General features: G+C 46.0%; 8 non-coding genes and 1 pseudogene across 8 annotated transcripts; all 9 read left to right on the top strand.

The window, feature by feature from the left end:
* Window positions 1–515: 515 nt before the first annotated feature.
* LOC130321476 (U2 spliceosomal RNA) lies at window positions 516–733 on the top strand (annotated as a pseudogene).
* A 5,389-nt stretch (window positions 734–6,122) lies between these two features.
* On the top strand, window positions 6,123–6,308 carry LOC130321474 (U2 spliceosomal RNA). The gene has a single exon (XR_008867193.1). It is a non-coding gene; the product is annotated as a U2 spliceosomal RNA (small nuclear RNA).
* Window positions 6,309–8,407: 2,099 nt separating this feature from the next.
* LOC130321469 (U2 spliceosomal RNA) lies at window positions 8,408–8,598 on the top strand. Its single transcript, XR_008867189.1, has one exon. It is a non-coding gene; the product is annotated as a U2 spliceosomal RNA (small nuclear RNA).
* A 2,089-nt stretch (window positions 8,599–10,687) lies between these two features.
* On the top strand, window positions 10,688–10,878 carry LOC130321468 (U2 spliceosomal RNA). Its single transcript, XR_008867188.1, has one exon. It is a non-coding gene; the product is annotated as a U2 spliceosomal RNA (small nuclear RNA).
* A 2,095-nt stretch (window positions 10,879–12,973) lies between these two features.
* Window positions 12,974–13,164, top strand: LOC130321467 (U2 spliceosomal RNA). Its single transcript, XR_008867187.1, has one exon. It is a non-coding gene; the product is annotated as a U2 spliceosomal RNA (small nuclear RNA).
* A 2,090-nt stretch (window positions 13,165–15,254) lies between these two features.
* LOC130321466 (U2 spliceosomal RNA) lies at window positions 15,255–15,445 on the top strand. Its single transcript, XR_008867186.1, has one exon. It is a non-coding gene; the product is annotated as a U2 spliceosomal RNA (small nuclear RNA).
* Window positions 15,446–17,535: 2,090 nt separating this feature from the next.
* On the top strand, window positions 17,536–17,726 carry LOC130321465 (U2 spliceosomal RNA). Its single transcript, XR_008867185.1, has one exon. It is a non-coding gene; the product is annotated as a U2 spliceosomal RNA (small nuclear RNA).
* Window positions 17,727–19,828: 2,102 nt separating this feature from the next.
* On the top strand, window positions 19,829–20,019 carry LOC130321464 (U2 spliceosomal RNA). The gene has a single exon (XR_008867184.1). It is a non-coding gene; the product is annotated as a U2 spliceosomal RNA (small nuclear RNA).
* Window positions 20,020–22,102: 2,083 nt separating this feature from the next.
* Window positions 22,103–22,293, top strand: LOC130321463 (U2 spliceosomal RNA). The gene has a single exon (XR_008867183.1). It is a non-coding gene; the product is annotated as a U2 spliceosomal RNA (small nuclear RNA).
* The last annotated feature ends 1,257 nt before the right edge of the window (window positions 22,294–23,550 follow it).

The raw sequence follows: 23,550 nt of genomic DNA, 5'->3' as shown, positions 1-23,550 counted from the left end.
GCAGCGACAGCTTTATGAGGAGCATCAGCACTGCTCTGCCTGAGCAGAACCATCACCGCCATAGGTTGTCAAATAACCCGGATTTAACCCACACAGGTAAGTCCAATGGGGTGCAGGCATGTCCTCTATGCTTACAGCTTCCCGTGGGTGTTGGTTTGATACCGTTTGGGGACAGCCAAGGAGGCATCTGCAGGCAACAAAGGTAGGTGTGTGCTTGTGTGTGTGTTTCCTATGCAGATCCTAAGCCCAGTGTCACATGCAAGTAGGAGGAGTAAGAAGGGTTCCTGGCAAATCCGGGTTATGGATTGCATTTAAAAAGGCCCCGTGGGAGTGCAATGGGCCCCTGTCTTGCTGCTTAGCAATAATGGTATGGGTTTAGGTTCTGCTGTGTGTACTGGTGGTTGACTGCCCCCCAGCCCAGAGTGTGCATGGAAAATTGTCTGGCAGCCTCCCTGACAGCAAGCAGTGATAGTGCCCATGAAGGGGACCTTGTTGGGCCCGCCCCTTTCACGGTTATCGCTTCTCGGCCTTTTGGCTAAGATCAAGTGTAGTATCTGCATTTGGTCTGGTCGGAAGGTGTCTGTGGTACCCCGCTTCTCGGCCTTGGGGGATTGTCTCTCCTTACGGAGGGACTTCACCCCCTTGCTGCTATTGGGGAGCGGGCTTAGTCCACGGACAACGGGTTGCGATCCCCCTGTCTCTGGGACCTTGTGTCTCAGAAGGCATTTTCGGTACGTTGAGCGTTACCTGTAGCTTCGGAAGCACCTAGGGTACCCCCGACCTCTGCCTTGGGTAAGGGTTCCGCTTTTATAGCGGGATTCCGAGCCCCTGCTGCTATTGGGGAAGGGGCTTAGTCCCTGGGTGTGGAAGATGCCGTTCTCCTGGGCTTTCCCCTCTGGGGAAATGTCGATGCGAAATACCATCCGCATAGAGGTGTCGGAGAGCCATCGTCAGTTGAAGAACCTCCGCTTCATTGCGGAGGTGATTCTTCTTGACTACTTCTGCCTCAATAGGGAGGACATCCTGTGTCTAAATGACCAGGAAAGCCGTGGCCTGTATACCGTCACCTTCACGGCCACGGCGTGTTGCGATAACATCTATGCAACCTTGTCTGGTGCGGACCAGAGGGACGATCGACTCGACGGTCTTTCGTTCCAGTTCCTCTATGGTGAGGAACATATACCGTTGGTGGTGGCTATGCACAGCCCTCATGTGACCACGGAGGATATAGCCACTTTTCTTCGGCGATACTGCGAAGAGGTGCGATTCGCAAACAAAATCTTGAACTCCGTGCGGTTCTGGAACGGCAAGAGGAAGTTCTGGGTCAAGCTCCGTAAGGATCCCGGTGGTATTGGGGGTCTTTGCCATCCGCCCCCAAATTTTGCCATCGGGAGAGTTCGGGGCTTCCTGTTCTATCCTCAAATGCCTATGTATTGCCGAAATTGCTTGAGGTTTGGCCACACCCAGGAGACCTGCGGCGCGGAGCGTGTGATTCGCTGCAATAGGTGTGGCCAAGAAGGTCACATAGCCTCAAGATGTAGCCATACGATAAGGTGCAACCTCTGCGGAGAGGAAAATCACGATTTTAATTCCTGTCCCCATAAAGCAAAAACTACGATGGGTGGGTCAAGGCTGGGCCCACCCAAAGAGGGGACAGGACAAAAGACGTCCTTTTTTAAGATGCCCAAACCCCAGATGGCAGGTACTGATGGGTCCAGGCCCAAGACCTCTGGTGCTCCATCGGGGGGCCCACCGGTGGTAGTGCTAGGGGGAGGCCATGGGGATTCCACGAAGCCCGGGCGGGTGATCGAGTTTACTGCCCGGGAAATTGAAAGACGTCGATCGACTTCCTACCTGGCTCAAGAGCCCGCCGAAACTTCTGAAGGGGGCTCACCTGTGGCGGGTGGCAGCCGACGGGCCTCGGTGGGGGCAAAAGTGGACCCAAAATTGCAGCATAAGCCAGGTACTGGCTTGGCCCAGGGTCGCCCTGCTCCGGACGAAGAGGCCCCGGTGAAAGCCCGCCGGAAGGGGAGCCAGGTGGCCAGGTCTGAGCCCGGTCCTGTTACTCCGCCTATACAGGACAGGGCCAAGAAGACAAGTGGCGCCAAACCAGGGTTTGCTGCCCCGCCAGCAGTGGACCCGGTGGGTAAAACTGGCCATCGTCGATCGATGGGGAAGTTGGAGCAACAGTCCTCAGCAACGCTTGCTGGGGAACAAGCGATGAAAACTTCCCAAGGTAGCGGCAAAGGTTCCGGAAAAGAGGCCTCACAGGCCCCTGTGCAGCAGTTCCAGTCGTCAAATGATGAAAGAAGACGCAGATCCATCAGCCGGGGGCCAGAGATTACATCGAGTGAGAGCAACACAGAGGATATGGACAGCAGTGTGACATTTAAAAGACAAAGAGAAGAAGAAGAGGAAGACATTCAAAGGAAAGCGGCGTGCCGTAGTTCGGACGAGAGCGAGCTCAGGGTCGGGGCATCATCGATCTCAAGCTCCGACCCTCAGAACATCAAGGAGCTGATGACCCCGCAGGCGGGGGATGACGGTACGCAGCTTATTATTGACTTTGATTCTCCAAGCACGGACTCTCCATAAACTATGCCTATCCCTGTAAAAATTGCCTCACTCAATGTGAGGTCCTTAAAGAGCCCTGATCGCAGGGCTGCTTTATTTTCTTATCTAGAGACATGTGACTTTGACCTTTGCCTGCTACAAGAATGTGGAATCCCTAGTAAAATGGACTATAAAGACTTAAAAGAAGACTGGAAGCTGGGCCCATCCATATGGTCCGGTGCAAATGACTGTCGTTCTGTGGGTGTTGGGCTGCTCTGCCGAGGCCAGTCCTTTTCTATTCATACAGTAACTGAGATTGTGCCTGGCAGAGCTCTTTTAATTCATCTATATTTTAATGGACTTTTAATTCGTGTTTTAAATGTGTATGCCCCTCCTGATAAACAGGAGCGGGCAGAACTATTTGAAATTTTACCACTGTTTTGTGTTGGGTCTTCCCCCCTGCTGGTGGGAGGTGATTTTAACTGCATACGTGATGGGGAACACCGGCAGGGTGGGGATATTAATCGTAAAGACCGCACTTCTTACCTGCTTAAAAATTTTATTGATGATTTTAATTTGAAAGATTGCTGGAAGGATCTCTTGCCGGAGGACCCAGGCGCCACATGGTCCAATGGAAGAGTGAGCTCCAGAATCGATTTTATTTTTTCCTCTAGAGCTTTTAAACCCCTGAAATGCACGCTCGAGCAGAATATCTTCTCTGATCATAAGCTCCTCTTGGTGGGCCTGGAGCTAGAGGGGGAGCAAAAAGCAAAAAGGGGCCTCTGGAGATTAAACACCACACTCCTAGAGGACCCTGAGATAAAAGAGGAGTTTGTGCGGACCTACCAATGCTGGCAATCACAAAGAAAACCCCACGAGCCTATGCTGCACTGGTGGGAGGGCACCAAATCTAAAATCAGATTTTTTTTTATCAAAGCAGGTAAGAAGAAGGCAAAAATGGAAAAACAGTGGTTTTATGTTCTTAACATGCGTTTAAATGTACTTTTTAAATTGAAAGAAGCTGGTATGGATGTAGAAAATGATATTTTAAACCTTAAAACTGAAATAAAACATGCCATAGAAAAGAAAGGGAAACAAATCATTTTTAACTCACATGTGCAGCACCTGGAGGAGGGCGAGAAATGTTCCCGTTTCTTTTTTAAAAAAGTGATGAATAGGAGGGATATCATCCAAAACCTTGAGGGTGAATCCACTCCAAAAGGCATGTTAGATGCAGTTTTTAACTTCTACCAGCTTCTTTTTAATAAGAAAGATCTTAATCCATCCTTTTTAGAACATGTTCTTAATTCCCTTGATTTTAAGCTAGATGTTTTAGACCAGGAGGTTTTATCCCGTGATCTTAACTTAGATGAACTTTTATTTGTTTTTAAAAGTTTTTCTAGTGGGAAGGCCCCTGGGGAAGATGGTTTACCCATCGAATTTTATTTAGCTTTTTGGGATATTTTAAAGGATGATATGGTTTTATTGTATAAAGAAACTTTTATTGTTAATGAACTTCCCCCTTCCTGGAGGAGGGGGATTGTATCATTACTTTTTAAAAAGGGTGAAAAGGATATGCTAAAAAATTGGCGCCCCATCACACTTTTAAATGTCGATTATAAAGTTTTAGCCAAGTTATTAGCTGTCCGTTTTAAACCTTTTATTCATAAATTAATTCACCCAAATCAGGTTTGTGGGGTACCTGGAAGGTCTATAGCTGAATCCCTAAATATTTTAAGAGATGTTTTATGGTATTTTAAGGATAGAAATCAAACTGTAGCAATTTTATCCTTAGACTTTGAAAAAGCCTTTGATAGGGTCTCCCATGAATACCTGTTTTTAGTTCTTAAAAAGATGGCAGTGCCTGAAACGATTTTAAGCCGAATCATGCTTTTATACCGATCCTGTTTTAGTCAAGTCTCTGTTAATGGCTTTTTAACCAGCGGTGTTCCTCTTTTATCAGGTGTCAAACAGGGCTGCCCCCTGTCCCCACTCCTTTTTATTTGCGCAATCGAACCACTGATGGCCCTCCTCAGAAAAGACCGGGTAGTAAGAGGCGTACCGATACCTGGTGGAGGAGGGACCCATCTAAAGGTGTTGGGGTACATGGATGATGTCACCATACTGTGCCCGGACTCTCCATCCATGAGGGGGGCATTGAGGAACACCAGCTATTTCTGCGAGGTCTCTGGTTTTAAGCTAAACACAGATAAATGTGACTGTTTTTATATTGGCTCCTGGGATTCATCCATCACCCCAGGAGTCACAATGCAACAGGATCAAATTAAAGTTTTAGGTATTGTTTTTAACCAGGTCAATGATGGGAGCCCTAACTGGGATTCAGCTATAGCTAAGATGGAGAAGAAGATTTTAATGTGGAATCTTAGAAACCTTACCATGGAGGGGAAGATTTTAATAATAAAGATGGTTTTACTCCCTATTATGCTATACATTGCCATGGTATTTCCTCCATCTATTTTATACATTAAAAAAGTAACTAGAATTGTTTTTTCTTTTTTATGGGGTTCAAAAATGGAGAAATTAAAGCGTGATTTTATGTACAAAAGTAAAGATAATGGCGGGAAAGATGTTCCTAACCTTTTTACTTTCTTTTACATAAAGTATTTCTGTTTCTGTTTTAAAATTATTAAATCCGATGGCATTTTTAGCTGCTTTTTAAGGTACGCTGCGGGCATGGTTTTTAAAAGATGGTTGCGCATCCCTCTGAACGCTCCGGTGCTTCTGTGTCCCCCAAAACATTATGTGGTGTTGGAAAAGACAGTCAGGCTCCTAGGTCTCCAAGATTTGGAGCCTGACATACTGGGGGACCAGAGAAAGGTATCAAAGGTCCTCAGGCGGAGTGAGGTTACCCTGGCAGTGTCCAATTTCACACAGGCAAGATCCAAAAAGGTATGGCGGAACGTGTACGGGAAGTTTCTGGCGAATGTACACAGGGATCTTGCCTGGGCAATCGTCCACCAGTGCCTCCCTACTCGTGAGTTCCAGCACAGGCGAGGACTGGTGGCGAGAGCCAAGTGCCCGAGAGATGGCTGTGGAGTGGACGAAACGGTGCTGCACATATTTTGGAACTGCCCTTTTGCACGGGAGCTTTGGAGGAAGGTAGGCCCACTTTTGAAGTGGGCCTGCGGCCTAAAAGATTTTAATCACGAATGTGTCTTTTACGGTCTTTTTAACTGCCCCAATTTTAAACAGCAGATGATCTGCTGGATGATTATTAATTGTTTTAAAAATGCCATCTGGAAAGTTAGGAACATCTTACTTTTTAAACATGATTTTATTGATGTTAAAAACTGTATAAAGCTGGCCCTGAGTGAGATGTACATCTATTACCTAAGAGACAAGAAACAGTTGGGGGCCAGCGAGGCAGCATCCATGTGGTGTCTGCCTCTATGGAACGAAATAACAGTATAATCAGTTTTTATGACATTTGTATAATGTTTTATCCTGCCATTTTTATTTTTTCTCCTTTTATTACTGGTTTTATTATTTGTATTTTAAAACTTTTGTGAACCTTTTATTATTTTGCATTTTAAATTTTGTATGGTTTCTTATTTATTCAATAAAATTTTGTTGAAACCTTATCTGTTCTTATCAGTTTAATATCTGATACGTCCCCTATCTGGGGACCATATATTAAATGGATTTTTGAGAACGGGGGCCGATTTCGAAGCTTGCTTCCGTCGCCCTATGCATTGACCCGATATGGCAGTATCTTCGGGTACAGTGCACCACCCCCTTACAGGGTTAAAAAGAAAGATTCCTACTTTCATTGCTACCTGCTTGCTGGCTAGCCAGCTAGCCAGCCCTGTGGGCCTTGCTGCTGCTGCAGCCAAAAAACAAAAGGTGGTGCTGCTGCTGCTTCTGCTGCTTCTGCTTCTGCTTGTGTCTGGCCCCTGTTGGAGCGTCCAGGCACAGGACTTCTGCTGCTGCTGACTAAATGGCCTCCTTAATTGGATCATTTGAGTAGCCAGCACACCTGTGCAGGTAGGGCATGACATGATAGGCAGCTGCCTTGATAGCGGGTGGGTGCTGAATGTTCCTAATTGACAAAATAAGATTAATGCTTATGAAGAAATATAAAATCTCATCCCTTCCCCAATATCGCGCCACACCCCTACCCCTTAATTCCCTGGTTGAACTTGATGGACATATGTCTTTTTTCGACCGTACTAACTATGTAACTATGTAACATAACATGGGGGGGGGGGGGGGGGGTCTCCTGGCTGTTCACACAGGTGTGTCATTGCTGTACATTGACCATGCATTGCTTCTGTGGTATTGCAAAGGCAAAGACAAATGCTTCCAGCCATCCATTGCACTAATGGATTGGTCATCAGCTGGCTGTCTATGTCCCGCATCAATATAGACCAAAGTACAGAGGGTTAGGCTATGCTATTGTGCACCTACCTGATGCATCAGAAGGTGCGAGGCCCTTGCTAAATTCTGTGCACAGACTTTGAGATCTATGCTTTAGACTGTATCTAAACCTGCTCCAACATGGACTGACATTCTGGCCTACTTTCAGCCGATGCGACTTGTCTGTCGCTGAACAGTCGCTTTTTATGTATTCAGCACCTATGTATAATGTTGTAAAAATGCTCTAGAAGCTAAAGTCGCAGAAATGTCACACATATTTGGCCTGCAACTTTCTGTGCGACAAATTCAGACAGGAAAAATCACTATAAATCCTTAGAAAATTATCCCCCAGTGTCTCCATCTGCTGGCGGTATTGAATAAGCATTGCTGCACTGATGGGGTATGCATTAGACGAAAAAAAAGAAGAAAAAGAAGAATAATACGCCCAGAAAAGAGGCGAAAAGGAGAAAAACGTAAAAAAACGTGAAAAAAAAGTAAGAGGAAGAGAAGGGAAAAAAAGGTGGAAATGGGTTTAAAAGTGATTTCGGCGGAGAAATATATATATATATATATATATATATATATATATATATATATATATATATGCGCACACACACACATAGATATAAACGTATTCTCCGTTGAGATATTTCAGCCGCTGCTGTGTCCAGGCCCAGGAGCCTTAGCACTGTGCTGTGATGTCACTCAATACCACTGACATCACTAGGTGTAAACAACATCTCTCCTTTGCTGTGTATGTGACTATGGAGCTGTTTGGTGATGTCGTCTATTACGGCCTTCATAGAAGCAACAGGAGATTGTTGCATCCATCTTGAACCCTCAGAACTACAGTGCTATGATGTCACTCACTTCCACAGGCCTTGCAGAGTGTAAACAACAACAACCCAGCTTTGTTGTGTATGTAACCATAGGGATTTGTGATGTCACCTAGAACCTTCACAGCAGCGACAGCTTTATGAGGAGCATCAGCACTGCTCTGCCTGAGCAGAACCATCACCGCCATAGGTTGTCAAATAACCCGGATTTAACCCACACAGGTAAGTCCAATGGGGTGCAGGCATGTCCTCTATGCTTACAGCTTCCCGTGGGTGTTGGTTTGATACCGTTTGGGGACAGCCAAGGAGGCATCTGCAGGCAACAAAGGTAGGTGTGTGCTTGTGTGTGTGTTTCCTATGCAGATCCTAAGCCCAGTGTCACATGCAAGTAGGAGGAGTAAGAAGGGTTCCTGGCAAATCCGGGTTATGGATTGCATTTAAAAAGGCCCCGTGGGAGTGCAATGGGCCCCTGTCTTGCTGCTTAGCAATAATGGTATGGGTTTAGGTTCTGCTGTGTGTACTGGTGGTTGACTGCCCCCCAGCCCAGAGTGTGCATGGAAAATTGTCTGGCAGCCTCCCTGACAGCAAGCAGTGATAGTGCCCATGAAGGGGACCTTGTTGGGCCCGCCCCTTTCACGGTTATCGCTTCTCGGCCTTTTGGCTAAGATCAAGTGTAGTATCTGTTCTTATCAGTTTAATATCTGATACGTCCCCTATCTGGGGACCATATATTAAATGGATTTTTGAGAACGGGGGCCGATTTCGAAGCTTGCTTCCGTCGCCCTATGCATTGACCCGATATGGCAGTATCTTCGGGTACAGTGCACCACCCCCTTACAGGGTTAAAAAGAAAGATTCCTACTTTCATTGCTACCTGCTTGCTGGCTAGCCAGCTAGCCAGCCCTGTGGGCCTTGCTGCTGCTGCAGCCAAAAAACAAAAGGTGGTGCTGCTGCTGCTTCTGCTGCTTCTGCTTCTGCTTGTGTCTGGCCCCTGTTGGAGCGTCCAGGCACAGGACTTCTGCTGCTGCTGACTAAATCGCCTCCTTAATTGGATCATTTGAGTAGCCAGCACACCTGTGCAGGTAGGGCATGACATGATAGGCAGCTGCCTTGATAGCGGGTGGGTGCTGAATGTTCCTAATTGACAAAATAAGATTAATGCTTATGAAGAAATATAAAATCTCATCCCTTCCCCAATATCGCGCCACACCCCTACCCCTTAATTCCCTGGTTGAACTTGATGGACATATGTCTTTTTTCGACCGTACTAACTATGTAACTATGTAACATAACATGGGGGGGGGGGGGGTCTCCTGGCTGTTCACACAGGTGTGTCATTGCTGTACATTGACCATGCATTGCTTCTGTGGTATTGCAAAGGCAAAGACAAATGCTTCCAGCCATCCATTGCACTAATGGATTGGTCATCAGCTGGCTGTCTATGTCCCGCATCAATATAGACCAAAGTACAGAGGGTTAGGCTATGCTATTGTGCACCTACCTGATGCATCAGAAGGTGCGAGGCCCTTGCTAAATTCTGTGCACAGACTTTGAGATCTATGCTTTAGACTGTATCTAAACCTGCTCCAACATGGACTGACATTCTGGCCTACTTTCAGCCGATGCGACTTGTCTGTCGCTGAACAGTCGCTTTTTATGTATTCAGCACCTATGTATAATGTTGTAAAAATGCTCTAGAAGCTAAAGTCGCAGAAATGTCACACATATTTGGCCTGCAACTTTCTGTGCGACAAATTCAGACAGGAAAAATCAGTATAAATCCTTAGAAAATTATCCCCCAGTGTCTCCATCTGCTGGCGGTATTGAATAAGCATTGCTGCACTGATGGGGTATGCATTAGACGAAAAAAAAGAAGAAAAAGAAGAATAATACGCCCAGAAAAGAGGCGAAAAGGAGAAAAACGTAAAAAAACGTGAAAAAAAAGTAAGAGGAAGAGAAGGGAAAAAAAGGTGGAAATGGGTTTAAAAGTGATTTCGGCGGAGAAATATATATATATATATATATATATATATATATATATATATATACGCGCACACACACACATATATATAAACGTATTCTCCGTTGAGATATTGCAGCCGCTGCTGTGTCCAGGCCCAGGAGCCTTAGCACTGTGCTGTGATGTCACTCAATACCACTGACATCACTAGGTGTAAACAACATCTCTCCTTTGCTGTGTATGTGACTATGGAGCTGTTTGGTGATGTCGTCTATTACGGCCTTCATAGAAGCAACAGGAGATTGTTGCATCCATCTAGAACCCTCAGAACTACAGTGCTATGATGTCACTCACTTCCACAGGCCTTGCAGAGTGTAAACAACAACAACCCAGCTTTGTTGTGTATGTAACCATAGGGATTTGTGATGTCACCTAGAACCTTCACAGCAGCGACAGCTTTATGAGGAGCATCAGCACTGCTCTGCCTGAGCAGAACCATCACCGCCATAGGTTGTCAAATAACCCGGATTTAACCCACACAGGTAAGTCCAATGGGGTGCAGGCATGTCCTCTATGCTTACAGCTTCCCGTGGGTGTTGGTTTGATACCGTTTGGGGACAGCCAAGGAGGCATCTGCAGGCAACAAAGGTAGGTGTGTGCTTGTGTGTGTGTTTCCTATGCAGATCCTAAGCCCAGTGTCACATGCAAGTAGGAGGAGTAAGAAGGGTTCCTGGCAAATCCGGGTTATGGATTGCATTTAAAAAGGCCCCGTGGGAGTGCAATGGGCCCCTGTCTTGCTGCTTAGCAATAATGGTATGGGTTTAGGTTCTGCTGTGTGTACTGGTGGTTGACTGCCCCCCAGCCCAGAGTGTGCATGGAAAATTGTCTGGCAGCCTCCCTGACAGCAAGCAGTGATAGTGCCCATGAAGGGGACCTTGTTGGGCCCGCCCCTTTCACGGTTATCGCTTCTCGGCCTTTTGGCTAAGATCAAGTGTAGTATCTGTTCTTATCAGTTTAATATCTGATACGTCCCCTATCTGGGGACCATATATTAAATGGATTTTTGAGAACGGGGGCCGATTTCGAAGCTTGCTTCCGTCGCCCTATGCATTGACCCGATATGGCAGTATCTTCGGGTACAGTGCACCACCCCCTTACAGGGTTAAAAAGAAAGATTCCTACTTTCATTGCTACCTGCTTGCTGGCTAGCCAGCTAGCCAGCCCTGTGGGCCTTGCTGCTGCTGCAGCCAAAAAACAAAAGGTGGTGCTGCTGCTGCTTCTGCTGCTTCTGCTTCTGCTTGTGTCTGGCCCCTGTTGGAGCGTCCAGGCACAGGACTTCTGCTGCTGCTGACTAAATGGCCTCCTTAATTGGATCATTTGAGTAGCCAGCACACCTGTGCAGGTAGGGCATGACATGATAGGCAGCTGCCTTGATAGCGGGTGGGTGCTGAATGTTCCTAATTGACAAAATAAGATTAATGCTTATGAAGAAATATAAAATCTCATCCCTTCCCCAATATCGCGCCACACCCCTACCCCTTAATTCCCTGGTTGAACTTGATGGACATATGTCTTTTTTCGACCGTACTAACTATGTAACTATGTAACATAACATGGGGGGGGGGGGGGTCTCCTGGCTGTTCACACAGGTGTGTCATTGCTGTACATTGACCATGCATTGCTTCTGTGGTATTGCAAAGGCAAAGACAAATGCTTCCAGCCATCCATTGCACTAATGGATTGGTCATCAGCTGGCTGTCTATGTCCCGCATCAATATAGACCAAAGTACAGAGGGTTAGGCTATGCTATTGTGCACCTACCTGATGCATCAGAAGGTGCGAGGCCCTTGCTAAATTCTGTGCACAGACTTTGAGATCTATGCTTTAGACTGTATCTAAACCTGCTCCAACATGGACTGACATTCTGGCCTACTTTCAGCCGATGCGACTTGTCTGTCGCTGAACAGTCGCTTTTTATGTATTCAGCACCTATGTATAATGTTGTAAAAATGCTCTAGAAGCTAAAGTCGCAGAAATGTCACACATATTTGGCCTGCAACTTTCTGTGCGACAAATTCAGACAGGAAAAATCAGTATAAATCCTTAGAAAATTATCCCCCAGTGTCTCCATCTGCTGGCGGTATTGAATAAGCATTGCTGCACTGATGGGGTATGCATTAGACGAAAAAAAAGAAGAAAAAGAAGAATAATACGCCCAGAAAAGAGGCGAAAAGGAGAAAAACGTAAAAAAACGTGAAAAAAAAGTAAGAGGAAGAGAAGGGAAAAAAAGGTGGAAATGGGTTTAAAAGTGATTTCGGCGGAGAAATATATATATATATATATATATATATATATATATATATATATATATATATGCGCACACACACACATAGATATAAACGTATTCTCCGTTGAGATATTGCAGCCGCTGCTGTGTCCAGGCCCAGGAGCCTTAGCACTGTGCTGTGATGTCACTCAATACCACTGACATCACTAGGTGTAAACAACATCTCTCCTTTGCTGTGTATGTGACTATGGAGCTGTTTGGTGATATCGTCTATTACGGCCTTCATAGAAGCAACAGGAGATTGTTGCATCCATCTTGAACCCTCAGAACTACAGTGCTATGATGTCACTCACTTCCACAGGCCTTGCAGAGTGTAAACAACAACAACCCAGCTTTGTTGTGTATGTAACCATAGGGATTTGTGATGTCACCTAGAACCTTCACAGCAGCGACAGCTTTATGAGGAGCATCAGCACTGCTCTGCCTGAGCAGAACCATCACCGCCATAGGTTGTCAAATAACCCGGATTTAACCCACACAGGTAAGTCCAATGGGGTGCAGGCATGTCCTCTATGCTTACAGCTTCCCGTGGGTGTTGGTTTGATACCGTTTGGGGACAGCCAAGGAGGCATCTGCAGGCAACAAAGGTAGGTGTGTGCTTGTGTGTGTGTTTCCTATGCAGATCCTAAGCCCAGTGTCACATGCAAGTAGGAGGAGTAAGAAGGGTTCCTGGCAAATCCGGGTTATGGATTGCATTTAAAAAGGCCCCGTGGGAGTGCAATGGGCCCCTGTCTTGCTGCTTAGCAATAATGGTATGGGTTTAGGTTCTGCTGTGTGTACTGGTGGTTGACTGCCCCCCAGCCCAGAGTGTGCATGGAAAATTGTCTGGCAGCCTCCCTGACAGCAAGCAGTGATAGTGCCCATGAAGGGGACCTTGTTGGGCCCGCCCCTTTCACGGTTATCGCTTCTCGGCCTTTTGGCTAAGATCAAGTGTAGTATCTGTTCTTATCAGTTTAATATCTGATACGTCCCCTATCTGGGGACCATATATTAAATGGATTTTTGAGAACGGGGGCCGATTTCGAAGCTTGCTTCCGTCGCCCTATGCATTGACCCGATATGGCAGTATCTTCGGGTACAGTGCACCACCCCCTTACAGGGTTAAAAAGAAAGATTCCTACTTTCATTGCTACCTGCTTGCTGGCTAGCCAGCTAGCCAGCCCTGTGGGCCTTGCTGCTGCTGCAGCCAAAAAACAAAAGGTGGTGCTTCTGCTGCTTCTGCTTCTGCTTGTGTCTGGCCCCTGTTGGAGCGTCCAGGCACAGGACTTCTGCTGCTGCTGACTAAATGGCCTCCTTAATTGGATCATTTGAGTAGCCAGCACACCTGTGCAGGTAGGGCATGACATGATAGGCAGCTGCCTTGATAGCGGGTGGGTGCTGAATGTTCCTAATTGACAAAATAAGATTAATGCTTATGAAGAAATATAAAATCTCATCCCTTCCCCAATATCGCGCCACACCCCTACCCCTTAATTCCCTGGTTGAACTTGATGGACATATGTCTTTTTTCGACCGTACTAACTATGTAACTATGTAACATAACATGGGGGGGGGGGGGGGGTCTCCTGGCTGTTCACACAGGTGTGTCATTGCTGTACATTGACCATGCATTGCTTCTGTGGTATTGCAAAGGCAAAGACAAATGCTTCCAGCCATCCATTGCACTAATGGATTGGTCATCAGCTGGCTGTCTATGTCCCGCATCAATATAGACCAAAGTACAGAGGGTTAGGCTATGCTATTGTGCACCTACCTGATGCATCAGAAGGTGCGAGGCCCTTGCTAAATTCTGTGCACAGACTTTGAGATCTATGCTTTAGACTGTATCTAAACCTGCTCCAACATGGACTGACATTCTGGCCTACTTTCAGCCGATGCGACTTGTCTGTCGCTGAACAGTCGCTTTTTATGTATTCAGCACCTATGTATAATGTTGTAAAAATGCTCTAGAAGCTAAAGTCGCAGAAATGTCACACATATTTGGCCTGCAACTTTCTGTGCGACAAATTCAGACAGGAAAAATCAGTATAAATCCTTAGAAAATTATCCCCCAGTGTCTCCATCTGCTGGCGGTATTGAATAAGCATTGCTGCACTGATGGGGTATGCATTAGACGAAAAAAAAGAAGAAAAAGAAGAATAATACGCCCAGAAAAGAGGCGAAAAGGAGAAAAACGTAAAAAAACTTGAAAAAAAAGTAAGAGGAAGAGAAGGGAAAAAAAGGTGGAAATGGGTTTAAAAGTGATTTCGGCGGAGAAATATATATATATATATATATATATATATATATATATATATATATATATATATGCGCACACACACACATAGATATAAACGTATTCTCCGTTGAGATATTGCAGCCGCTGCTGTGTCCAGGCCCAGGAGCCTTAGCACTGTGCTGTGATGTCACTCAATACCACTGACATCACTAGGTGTAAACAACATCTCTCCTTTGCTGTGTATGTGACTATGGAGCTGTTTGGTGATGTCGTCTATTACGGCCTTCATAGAAGCAACAGGAGATTGTTGCATCCATCTTGAACCCTCAGAACTACAGTGCTATGATGTCACTCACTTCCACAGGCCTTGCAGAGTGTAAACAACAACAACCCAGCTTTGTTGTGTATGTAACCATAGGGATTTGTGATGTCACCTAGAACCTTCACAGCAGCGACAGCTTTATGAGGAGCATCAGCACTGCTCTGCCTGAGCAGAACCATCACCGCCATAGGTTGTCAAATAACCCGGATTTAACCCACACAGGTAAGTCCAATGGGGTGCAGGCATGTCCTCTATGCTTACAGCTTCCCGTGGGTGTTGGTTTGATACCGTTTGGGGACAGCCAAGGAGGCATCTGCAGGCAACAAAGGTAGGTGTGTGCTTGTGTGTGTGTTTCCTATGCAGATCCTAAGCCCAGTGTCACATGCAAGTAGGAGGAGTAAGAAGGGTTCCTGGCAAATCCGGGTTATGGATTGCATTTAAAAAGGCCCCGTGGGAGTGCAATGGGCCCCTGTCTTGCTGCTTAGCAATAATGGTATGGGTTTAGGTTCTGCTGTGTGTACTGGTGGTTGACTGCCCCCCAGCCCAGAGTGTGCATGGAAAATTGTCTGGCAGCCTCCCTGACAGCAAGCAGTGATAGTGCCCATGAAGGGGACCTTGTTGGGCCCGCCCCTTTCACGGTTATCGCTTCTCGGCCTTTTGGCTAAGATCAAGTGTAGTATCTGTTCTTATCAGTTTAATATCTGATACGTCCCCTATCTGGGGACCATATATTAAATGGATTTTTGAGAACGGGGGCCGATTTCGAAGCTTGCTTCCGTCGCCCTATGCATTGACCCGATATGGCAGTATCTTCGGGTACAGTGCACCACCCCCTTACAGGGTTAAAAAGAAAGATTCCTACTTTCATTGCTACCTGCTTGCTGGCTAGCCAGCTAGCCAGCCCTGTGGGCCTTGCTGCTGCTGCAGCCAAAAAACAAAAGGTGGTGCTGCTGCTGCTTCTGCTGCTTCTGCTTCTGCTTGTGTCTGGCCGCTGTTGGAGCGTCCAGGCACAGGACTTCTGCTGCTGCTGACTAAATGGCCTCCTTAATTGGATCATTTGAGTAGCCAGCACACCTGTGCAGGTAGGGCATGACATGATAGGCAGCTGCCTTGATAGCGGGTGGGTGCTGAATGTTCCTAATTGACAAAATAAGATTAATGCTTATGAAGAAATATAAAATCTCATCCCTTCCCCAATATCGCGCCACACCCCTACCCCTTAATTCCCTGGTTGAACTTGATGGACATATGTCTTTTTTCGACCGTACTAACTATGTAACTATGTAACATAACATGGGGGGGGGGGGGTCTCCTGGCTGTTCACACAGGTGTGTCATTGCTGTACATTGACCATGCATTGCTTCTGTGGTATTGCAAAGGCAAAGACAAATGCTTCCAGCCATCCATTGCACTAATGGATTGGTCATCAGCTGGCTGTCTATGTCCCGCATCAATATAGACCAAAGTACAGAGGGTTAGGCTATGCTATTGTGCACCTACCTGATGCATCAGAAGGTGCGAGGCCCTTGCTAAATTCTGTGCACAGACTTTGAGATCTATACTTTAGACTGTATCTAAACCTGCTCCAACATGGACTGACATTCTGGCCTACTTTCAGCCGATGCGACTTGTCTGTCGCTGAACAGTCGCTTTTTATGTATTCAGCACCTATGTATAATGTTGTAAAAATGCTCTAGAAGCTAAAGTCGCAGAAATGTCACACATATTTGGCCTGCAACTTTCTGTGCGACAAATTCAGACAGGAAAAATCAGTATAAATCCTTAGAAAATTATCCCCCAGTGTCTCCATCTGCTGGCGGTATTGAATAAGCATTGCTGCACTGATGGGGTATGCATTAGACGAAAAAAAAGAAGAAAAAGAAGAATAATACGCCCAGAAAAGAGGCGAAAAGGAGAAAAACGTAAAAAAACGTGAAAAAAAAGTAAGAGGAAGAGAAGGGAAAAAAAGGTGGAAATGGGTTTAAAAGTGATTTCGGCGGAGAAATATATATATATATATATATATATATATATATATATATATATATATGCGCACACACACACATAGATATAAACGTATTCTCCGTTGAGATATTGCAGCCGCTGCTGTGTCCAGGCCCAGGAGCCTTAGCACTGTGCTGTGATGTCACTCAATACCACTGACATCACTAGGTGTAAACAACATCTCTCCTTTGCTGTGTATGTGACTATGGAGCTGTTTGGTGATGTCGTCTATTACGGCCTTCATAGAAGCAACAGGAGATTGTTGCATCCATCTTGAACCCTCAGAACTACAGTGCTATGATGTCACTCACTTCCACAGGCCTTGCAGAGTGTAAACAACAACAACCCAGCTTTGTTGTGTATGTAACCATAGGGATTTGTGATGTCACCTAGAACCTTCACAGCAGCGACAGCTTTATGAGGAGCATCAGCACTGCTCTGCCTGAGCAGAACCATCACCGCCATAGGTTGTCAAATAACCCGGATTTAACCCACACAGGTAAGTCCAATGGGGTGCAGGCATGTCCTCTATGCTTACAGCTTCCCGTGGGTGTTGGTTTGATACCGTTTGGGGACAGCCAAGGAGGCATCTGCAGGCAACAAAGGTAGGTGTGTGCTTGTGTGTGTGTTTCCTATGCAGATCCTAAGCCCAGTGTCACATGCAAGTAGGAGGAGTAAGAAGGGTTCCTGGCAAATCCGGGTTATGGATTGCATTTAAAAAGGCCCCGTGGGAGTGCAATGGGCCCCTGTCTTGCTGCTTAGCAATAATGGTATGGGTTTAGGTTCTGCTGTGTGTACTGGTGGTTGACTGCCCCCCAGCCCAGAGTGTGCATGGAAAATTGTCTGGCAGCCTCCCTGACAGCAAGCAGTGATAGTGCCCATGAAGGGGACCTTGTTGGGCCCGCCCCTTTCACGGTTATCGCTTCTCGGCCTTTTGGCTAAGATCAAGTGTAGTATCTGTTCTTATCAGTTTAATATCTGATACGTCCCCTATCTGGGGACCATATATTAAATGGATTTTTGAGAACGGGGGCCGATTTCGAAGCTTGCTTCCGTCGCCCTATGCATTGACCCGATATGGCAGTATCTTCGGGTACAGTGCACCACCCCCTTACAGGGTTAAAAAGAAAGATTCCTACTTTCATTGCTACCTGCTTGCTGGCTAGCCAGCTAGCCAGCCCTGTGGGCCTTGCTGCTGCTGCAGCCAAAAAACAAAAGGTGGTGCTGCTGCTGCTTCTGCTGCTTCTGCTTCTGCTTGTGTCTGGCCCCTGTTGGAGCGTCCAGGCACAGGACTTCTGCTGCTGCTGACTAAATGGCCTCCTTAATTGGATCATTTGAGTAGCCAGCACACCTGTGCAGGTAGGGCATGACATGATAGGCAGCTGCCTTGATAGCGGGTGGGTGCTGAATGTTCCTAATTGACAAAATAAGATTAATGCTTATGAAGAAATATAAAATCTCATCCCTTCCCCAATATCGCGCCACACCCCTACCCCTTAATTCCCTGGTTGAACTTGATGGACATATGTCTTTTTTCGACCGTACTAACTATGTAACTATGTAACATAACATGGGGGGGGGGGGGGGTCTCCTGGCTGTTCACACAGGTGTGTCATTGCTGTACATTGACCATGCATTGCTTCTGTGGTATTGCAAAGGCAAAGACAAATGCTTCCAGCCATCCATTGCACTAATGGATTGGTCATCAGCTGGCTGTCTATGTCCCGCATCAATATAGACCAAAGTACAGAGGGTTAGGCTATGCTATTGTGCACCTACCTGATGCATCAGAAGGTGCGAGGCCCTTGCTAAATTCTGTGCACAGACTTTGAGATCTATGCTTTAGACTGTATCTAAACCTGCTCCAACATGGACTGACATTCTGGCCTACTTTCAGCCGATGCGACTTGTCTGTCGCTGAACAGTCGCTTTTTATGTATTCAGCACCTATGTATAATGTTGTAAAAATGCTCTAGAAGCTAAAGTCGCAGAAATGTCACACATATTTGGCCTGCAACTTTCTGTGCGACAAATTCAGACAGGAAAAATCAGTATAAATCCTTAGAAAATTATCCCCCAGTGTCTCCATCTGCTGGCGGTATTGAATAAGCATTGCTGCACTGATGGGGTATGCATTAGACGAAAAAAAAGAAGAAAAAGAAGAATAATACGCCCAGAAAAGAGGCGAAAAGGAGAAAAACGTAAAAAAACGTGAAAAAAAAGTAAGAGGAAGAGAAGGGAAAAAAAGGTGGAAATGGGTTTAAAAGTGATTTCGGCGGAGAAATATATATATATATATAAATATATATATATATATATATATATATATATATATATATGCGCACACACACACATAGATATAAACGTATTCTCCGTTGAGATATTGCAGCCGCTGCTGTGTCCAGGCCCAGGAGCCTTAGCACTGTGCTGTGATGTCACTCAATACCACTGACATCACTAGGTGTAAACAACATCTCTCCTTTGCTGTGTATGTGACTATGGAGCTGTTTGGTGATGTCGTCTATTACGGCCTTCATAGAAGCAACAGGAGATTGTTGCATCCATCTTGAACCCTCAGAACTACAGTGCTATGATGTCACTCACTTCCACAGGCCTTGCAGAGTGTAAACAACAACAACCCAGCTTTGTTGTGTATGTAACCATAGGGATTTGTGATGTCACCTAGAACCTTCACAGCAGCGACAGCTTTATGAGGAGCATCAGCACTGCTCTGCCTGAGCAGAACCATCACCGCCATAGGTTGTCAAATAACCCGGATTTAACCCACACAGGTAAGTCCAATGGGGTGCAGGCATGTCCTCTATGCTTACAGCTTCCCGTGGGTGTTGGTTTGATACCGTTTGGGGACAGCCAAGGAGGCATCTGCAGGCAACAAAGGTAGGTGTGTGCTTGTGTGTGTGTTTCCTATGCAGATCCTAAGCCCAGTGTCACATGCAAGTAGGAGGAGTAAGAAGGGTTCCTGGCAAATCCGGGTTATGGATTGCATTTAAAAAGGCCCCGTGGGAGTGCAATGGGCCCCTGTCTTGCTGCTTAGCAATAATGGTATGGGTTTAGGTTCTGCTGTGTGTACTGGTGGTTGACTGCCCCCCAGCCCAGAGTGTGCATGGAAAATTGTCTGGCAGCCTCCCTGACAGCAAGCAGTGATAGTGCCCATGAAGGGGACCTTGTTGGGCCCGCCCCTTTCACGGTTATCGCTTCTCGGCCTTTTGGCTAAGATCAAGTGTAGTATCTGTTCTTATCAGTTTAATATCTGATACGTCCCCTATCTGGGGACCATATATTAAATGGATTTTTGAGAACGGGGGCCGATTTCGAAGCTTGCTTCCGTCGCCCTATGCATTGACCCGATATGGCAGTATCTTCGGGTACAGTGCACCACCCCCTTACAGGGTTAAAAAGAAAGATTCCTACTTTCATTGCTACCTGCTTGCTGGCTAGCCAGCTAGCCAGCCCTGTGGGCCTTGCTGCTGCTGCAGCCAAAAAACAAAAGGTGCTGCTTCTGCTGCTTCTGCTTCTGCTTGTGTCTGGCCCCTGTTGGAGCGTCCAGGCACAGGACTTCTGCTGCTGCTGACTAAATGGCCTCCTTAATTGGATCATTTGAGTAGCCAGCACACCTGTGCAGGTAGGGCATGACATGATAGGCAGCTGCCTTGATAGCGGGTGGGTGCTGAATGTTCCTAATTGACAAAATAAGATTAATGCTTATGAAGAAATATAAAATCTCATCCCTTCCCCAATATCGCGCCACACCCCTACCCCTTAATTCCCTGGTTGAACTTGATGGACATATGTCTTTTTTCGACCGTACTAACTATGTAACTATGTAACATAACATGGGGGGGGGGGGTCTCCTGGCTGTTCACACAGGTGTGTCATTGCTGTACATTGACCATGCATTGCTTCTGTGGTATTGCAAAGGCAAAGACAAATGCTTCCAGCCATCCATTGCACTAATGGATTGGTCATCAGCTGGCTGTCTATGTCCCGCATCAATATAGACCAAAGTACAGAGGGTTAGGCTATGCTATTGTGCACCTACCTGATGCATCAGAAGGTGCGAGGCCCTTGCTAAATTCTGTGCACAGACTTTGAGATCTATGCTTTAGACTGTATCTAAACCTGCTCCAACATGGACTGACATTCTGGCCTACTTTCAGCCGATGCGACTTGTCTGTCGCTGAACAGTCGCTTTTTATGTATTCAGCACCTATGTATAATGTTGTAAAAATGCTCTAGAAGCTAAAGTCGCAGAAATGTCACACATATTTGGCCTGCAACTTTCTGTGCGACAAATTCAGACAGGAAAAATCAGTATAAATCCTTAGAAAATTATCCCCCAGTGTCTCCATCTGCTGGCGGTATTGAATAAGCATTGCTGCACTGATGGGGTATGCATTAGACGAAAAAAAAGAAGAAAAAGAAGAATAATACGCCCAGAAAAGAGGCGAAAAGGAGAAAAACGTAAAAAAACGTGAAAAAAAAGTAAGAGGAAGAGAAGGGAAAAAAAGGTGGAAATGGGTTTAAAAGTGATTTCGGCGGAGAAATATATATATATATATATATATATATATATATATATATATATATATATGCGCACACTCACACACAGATATAAACGTATTCTCCGTTGAGATATTGCAGCCGCTGCTGTGTCCAGGCCCAGGAGCCTTAGCACTGTGCTGTGATGTCACTCAATACCACTGACATCACTAGGTGTAAACAACATCTCTCCTTTGCTGTGTATGTGACTATGGAGCTGTTTGGTGATGTCGTCTATTACGGCCTTCATAGAAGCAACAGGAGATTGTTGCATCCATCTTGAACCCTCAGAACTACAGTGCTATGATGTCACTCACTTCCACAGGCCTTGCAGAGTGTAAACAACAACAACCCAGCTTTGTTGTGTATGTAACCATAGGGATTTGTGATGTCACCTAGAACCTTCACAGCAGCGACAGCTTTATGAGGAGCATCAGCACTGCTCTGCCTGAGCAGAACCATCACCGCCATAGGTTGTCAAATAACCCGGATTTAACCCACACAGGTAAGTCCAATGGGGTGCAGGCATGTCCTCTATGCTTACAGCTTCCCGTGGGTGTTGGTTTGATACCGTTTGGGGACAGCCAAGGAGGCATCTGCAGGCAACAAAGGTAGGTGTGTGCTTGTGTGTGTGTTTCCTATGCAGATCCTAAGCCCAGTGTCACATGCAAGTAGGAGGAGTAAGAAGGGTTCCTGGCAAATCCGGGTTATGGATTGCATTTAAAAAGGCCCCGTGGGAGTGCAATGGGCCCCTGTCTTGCTGCTTAGCAATAATGGTATGGGTTTAGGTTCTGCTGTGTGTACTGGTGGTTGACTGCCCCCCCAGCCCAGAGTGTGCATGGAAAATTGTCTGGCAGCCTCCCTGACAGCAAGCAGTGATAGTGCCCATGAAGGGGACCTTGTTGGGCCCGCCCCTTTCACGGTTATCGCTTCTCGGCCTTTTGGCTAAGATCAAGTGTAGTATCTGTTCTTATCAGTTTAATATCTGATACGTCCCCTATCTGGGGACCATATATTAAATGGATTTTTGAGAACGGGGGCCGATTTCGAAGCTTGCTTCCGTCGCCCTATGCATTGACCCGATATGGCAGTATCTTCGGGTACAGTGCACCACCCCCTTACAGGGTTAAAAAGAAAGATTCCTACTTTCATTGCTACCTGCTTGCTGGCTAGCCAGCTAGCCAGCCCTGTGGGCCTTGCTGCTGCTGCAGCCAAAAAACAAAAGGTGGTGCTGCTGCTGCTTCTGCTGCTTCTGCTTCTGCTTGTGTCTGGCCCCTGTTGGAGCGTCCAGGCACAGGACTTCTGCTGCTGCTGACTAAATGGCCTCCTTAATTGGATCATTTGAGTAGCCAGCACACCTGTGCAGGTAGGGCATGACATGATAGGCAGCTGCCTTGATAGCGGGTGGGTGCTGAATGTTCCTAATTGACAAAATAAGATTAATGCTTTTGAAGAAATATAAAATGTCATCCCTTCCCCAATATCGCGCCACACCCCTACCCCTTAATTCCCTGGTTGAACTTGATGGACATATGTCTTTTTTCGACCGTACTAACTATGTAACTATGTAACATAACATGGGGGGGGGGGGGGGTCTCCTGGCTGTTCACACAGGTGTGTCATTGCTGTACATTGACCATGCATTGCTTCTGTGGTATTGCAAAGGCAAAGACAAATGCTTCCAGCCATCCATTGCACTAATGGATTGGTCATCAGCTGGCTGTCTATGTCCCGCATCAATATAGACCAAAGTACAGAGGGTTAGGCTATGCTATTGTGCACCTACCTGATGCATCAGAAGGTGCGAGGCCCTTGCTAAATTCTGTGCACAGACTTTGAGATCTATGCTTTAGACTGTATCTAAACCTGCTCCAACATGGACTGACATTCTGGCCTACTTTCAGCCGATGCGACTTGTCTGTCGCTGAACAGTCGCTTTTTATGTATTCAGCACCTATGTATAATGTTGTAAAAATGCTCTAGAAGCTAAAGTCGCAGAAATGTCACACATATTTGGCCTGCAACTTTCTGTGCGACAAATTCAGACAGGAAAAATCAGTATAAATCCTTAGAAAATTATCCCCCAGTGTCTCCATCTGCTGGCGGTATTGAATAAGCATTGCTGCACTGATGGGGTATGCATTAGACGAAAAAAAAGAAGAAAAAGAAGAATAATACGCCCAGAAAAGAGGCGAAAAGGAGAAAAACGTAAAAAAACGTGAAAAAAAAGTAAGAGGAAGAGAAGGGAAAAAAAGGTGGAAATGGGTTTAAAAGTGATTTCGGCGGAGAAATATATATATATATAAATATATATATATATATATATATATATATATATATATATATATATGCGCACACACACACATAGATATA

Source organism: Hyla sarda, unplaced genomic scaffold, assembly GCF_029499605.1.
Source record: "Hyla sarda isolate aHylSar1 unplaced genomic scaffold, aHylSar1.hap1 scaffold_2272, whole genome shotgun sequence".
NCBI lineage: Eukaryota > Metazoa > Chordata > Amphibia > Anura > Hylidae > Hyla > Hyla sarda.
The sequence above is the reverse complement of the archived record's forward strand: the minus strand, read 5'-3'. Positions and strand labels throughout refer to the sequence as shown.